A 4,735-nucleotide genomic window follows, 5' to 3' on the forward strand; every position below is an offset into this window, starting at 1 on the left:
ACATTTTGCAGAGAGCGGACATAATTATTTCAGAGCAGACGAATAGGTGGCAGAAGGAAACTAAACCTCCCAATTAAGCACAGTCAGTAGGTCAGGTATCATTTCAAGCATTTTGCAATGCGTTAAAAAGCAAACACCTTTAGGAAAGAAGGAATCCGCCGACTAAGTCGGAAGGGTAGCACAAGAAGTATCAGAAGTACAAGCATCACCAAAAAAGAAGCAAATACACAACACGAACTGTAAATCCAATTATACCTGCATGTACCTGCATAAACAGGTACATTCCATGAGATTAATCGTTGCACGAGATACATGTGCGATGGATCTGCATATTTATTTCTTTTTATTCTTTGAGCACCAAAGTATTTATGTTGCTGCCAGCCCCCTACTGTAATACGTTCGGCTGAAAGTGGCATTGTACTTACTTTAAATAAATAAATAAATACGCCCGAATAAGTAACAGATCGCGGGAAAACTAGCGTATCATTTATCTAGGTTTGCTTTCTAGGCAGCTCTTCAGGGCTGATATCAACGAAGCTGAGAAGTTATTTGATAGGAGCAGTGAAGAAATGATTACGCCGTTAGAGCCGCTCCACTTTGCTCGACTGACCTCGTTTCTGCTGTCATCCGGCATCCTGTCTGCGGGGCGCACGTTGCAACACGAAGGGCTCCGAGTCAGCGACGCGAAAGCAGCTGGCGTCGGTGGTATAGTGGTTAGCATAGCTGCCTTCCAAGCAGTTGACCCGGGTTCGATTCCCGGCCGACGCAGCAATTTTTTTTTTTCAGAAACCCGAATAATATGTTAAGATAGCATTGTTTTTATCCGGAAATAAAACGTGTTACCCTTTGCGGAATACAATGTTAACAAAGGCGTTTCCCTGGGCAGCCACGTTGGTGGCGCCATCTTGTGGCAGTGATTTTCACCATAAAGGACACGAACCGAATACTGGAGTGGCTTGCCAAATTCTCCACAACAGCTGGTGAAAAACGCGTCGCCAGGGACATAATCATGAACATTCCGTCATTTTAAAATTTTATTGGACGAGAACACGTGCGTAGCACAACAACGCTTGAAACGTGGTTTTAGTTGAACAAAACGTCACAATATGTTGGTACCAGCGTTACTGCTGCTGTCAACGGCCATGGTATAACCCTGTACTCTGTGAAGGATGGAACTTTGAGTGGCAAGCTAAAACTCCCTATTCTTAACGTTAACGATCTCTTTCTGAACATATTGCCACAGCGATGAGAGTAGCAAAAAGGGATAGGAAAATTTTATTTACAAGATATATGCAGAGACGGCTGCAGGCAAGATGGCAGAACAACAACAGGAGCGCTGCCTAGATCGTCGTCTTCACCGTCTTTCCGGCGCATTCTTCCATGATCGGCATGGCGCGTAACATAGAACCCCCGCCGTCGAGAGCGCCGTCTCGGCGCTTAAGGAGCAGTAGGATCGTGTCCGCCAACATAAGGCTTAAGGCGGGAGACGTTCACAATATCAGTGGCGGACGCTTCAGATGATCGACTGTCCCGTGGAGTGATCTCGTACGTGACGTCAGTGATCTGGCGTAGGACCTTGTAAGGCCCGGAGTATCGGGAAAGAAGCTTTGACGACAAGCCAACGCAGCGGCAAGGCATCCAGAGGAGGACCACAGAGCCCGCAGAGTAATTAACGACTATGTGATGACCTTTTGGGACAGCTGGGAGGCATAAAGACGATCCCTTTAAATCTGGCGAGCCGTTGCAGCCCGAGGCATCGCGGGCGTAGTCGGTAAGAGGATGCACAGGTGATAGTAAAATAGTCTCGAAGGGCAATGTGGGATGGCGGCCAAACAAGAGATAAAAGTGGGAAAAGCCAGCGGTGTCATGGCGTGATGACTTATAGGCAAATGTCACACAAGGCAAGGTGCTGTCCCAATCACGGTGGTCTGAGGAAACGTACATGCAGAGCGCTGTGGTCAGCGTGCGGTTGAGGCGCTCGGTAAGCCCATTGATTTACGGATGGTAGGCAGTGGTTAGCTTCTGACGAATGGAACACGAACGAAGAATGTCGTCGACGACTTTGGACAGAAAGGAGCGACCACGGTCGGTCAGGAACTGTCGAGGAGCGCCATGGTGAAGAATAACGTCGTAAAGTAGAAATTGCGCAACGTCACTGGCACAGCTTGTCGGTAGTGCCCGCGTGATAGCGTATCGTGTCTCGTAGTCCGTAGCGACGGTAATCCACCTGTTCCCAGTCAGAGATGTTGGAAATGTCCCGATGAGATCAAGGATGACGCGGTAGAACGGGACACCGGTAATGTCGATGGGCTGAAGAGGACCGGCTGGCGACAAGGATGGATGCTTGTGACGCTGACAAGACTCGCAAGAAGCAACGTGTCGGCGCACAGAGCGGTGGAGGCCTGGCCAGAAGAACCGATGCCGAACGCGATCATACGTGCGAGTTGCTCCGAGATGTCCAGTGGTTGGGGCATCATAAAGCTGTTCAATGACAGTGGAACGGAGTGTTTCGGGAACAACCAGTAGAAGCTCTGTGCCATCGGAGCTGGTGTTGCGTCTGTATAAGATTCCGTCACGAAGCATGAATAATTCTAGGAACGGGGCACAGTGATGACAGCGTAGACGGCGGGTAATTGGCCGCAAATTGGCATCGCTGAGCTGTTCGCTGCGTATGTCGGATAAATCGGATATCTCGAAGACACAGGCGTCCGAATTGTGCGCTGACAAGTCGGGAGGGCCCACTGGATGACGGGATAGGCAGTCCGCATCCTGGTGCAGTCTGCCGGACTTGTAAGTGACGTCAAAGCTGTATTCTTGCAGTTTCAGTGCCCAGCGACCAAGTCGTCCAGTCGGCTCTTTGAGGGCATGCAACCAGCAAAGCGCATGGTGGTCTGTGATGACCGAAAAGGTGCGGCCAAACAAGTATGGTCGAGGCTAAACTAAACTAGTGCGAGGAACTCGCGCTCAATGATCGAAAATTTGCAATCTGAAGAGGAAAGGCGACTGGCATAGGTGATGACGCGATCGCGTCCTTGTTGCTGCTGGGCGAGAACAGCGCCGTTGCCATGTCCACTGGCATTGGTGCGAAGTTCAGTGGGGGCTGACTGGTCAAAATGGGCCAAGATGGGTGGTAACGTAAGTAACGTAATGAGCGTGTGAAACGCTGTGTCCTGTTCAGGACTCCAAGAAAATGACGTTGCCTTCTTCAAGAGCTGCGTGAGTGGACGGGCAACGTCCGCGAAGTTCTTGACGAAACGTCTAAAATATGAGCACAAGCCGACAAAGCTCCGTACGTCTTTATTGGAAAGTGGCATAGGGAAGTCTGACAACACGATTTTTTTCTGTGTCAGGTTGCACGCCTTCAGCGCTCACAAGGTGGCCAAGCACAGTGATTACGCGGAGGCCAAAACGGCGTTTGGCAGAGTTGAGCTGAGGGCGTGCTCGCTTGAAAACTTCAAGCGAGCAGGCCTTCTTGAGTTTATTCGAGCAGTAGTCCGCGATGAGCTGCGCCAGCTGCATCAGGCGCAGCCGCCTTCAGCCAATTTCATCGCTAGCGTCGTGCGTGATGAAGTGCAGCATGCGCTCGGCGCACCACGTTACGAAGCAGCACTTCAGGCCGCTCCACCAGTTCAGGCGTTCACAACTCCAAGTGAACCTCTACGCGCAACCTACGCTGACGTTTTAAGACGCACTGTCCCGTCGCCGGCGACACCTACCATGAGCGAATACCAGCGTGCGACTTATGCCGACGCATTCGTGCCCCCTATCCCTGCACCATCGCCGCTACCTAACGTCACCCCGTATACGACGCTTCAGTCAGCGCAGGCGGTTCCTTATTTTGGAGAGGCTCGGCCCGCCGCGCGTAAATCGGACATTTGGCGCATGTCCGACCGCTCTGTTACCACTGTGGTGAGGCGGGTCATTTATACCGAGATTGCCAGTACCGCCGCCTTGGACTCCAGGGGTTTCCTGTCAATTCGCCCCGACCACGTTTCGGACAGCGGTCACCCGAGATTGAAGATTTTATCGCCCGACAGCGCGCGCCACCGTCATCAAGGCGCCAGTCGCGATCGCCGTCACCACGACCATCCTATTCGGGAAATGCAAGTCGGATGTCACAAGGACGCTCTCCGAGCCCTCGCCTGGAAAACTGACGTCAGCGACCTTTCGAGGCGAGGCCGCTGTTACTCGACGTGACGAAGACCTCCTATTGAAGCGACCTCAGACCGACGGGGACTTGACGACGCCGGTGTCTCAGGCGGGAGACAACTTTTCCATGAACATACCTGTGCTGATCGACGGTCGAAATGTTACTGCCTTAATCGACATTGGCGCTGACCACTCGATTATCAGCGGAAAACTGGCAAGTCGTCTAAAGAAAGCTGTTACGCCTTGGACAGGGACGCACGTACGGACAGCTGGCGGACATGTCGTCAAACCGCTTGGTGTGTGCACTTCATGGGTGCAAATTCAAAATTCTACGTTTTTGATCAGCTCCCTTGTTCTCCGAGAATGCTCCCGTGAATTAATACTCGGAATAGACTTTCTTCGAGAGTATGGCGCCATCATTGACCTCCGCCGACGCTGTATTTCTTTCTCTACAAAGAATGCGACGACACGAGACACCTGCCGCCGCACAGTCGCTTTGCGAATTTGCGACGACAGCATCACGATACCACCTCGTGCTAGTGTAATGATTCCGGTAATGTCCGAAGGCACACGCGTAGGCGAAGTA

The 4,735-nt window shown here is 51.7% G+C and overlaps 1 non-coding gene across 1 annotated transcript; it reads left to right on the forward strand.

The window, feature by feature from the left end:
• The first annotated feature begins 696 nt into the window (after positions 1-696).
• On the forward strand, positions 697-768 carry Trnag-ucc (transfer RNA glycine (anticodon UCC)). Its single transcript has one exon. It is a non-coding gene; the product is annotated as a tRNA-Gly (tRNA).
• The last annotated feature ends 3,967 nt before the right edge of the window (positions 769-4,735 follow it).

Source organism: Dermacentor silvarum, chromosome 9 (assembly GCF_013339745.2).
Source record: "Dermacentor silvarum isolate Dsil-2018 chromosome 9, BIME_Dsil_1.4, whole genome shotgun sequence".
Taxonomy (NCBI): Eukaryota; Metazoa; Arthropoda; class Arachnida; order Ixodida; family Ixodidae; genus Dermacentor; species Dermacentor silvarum.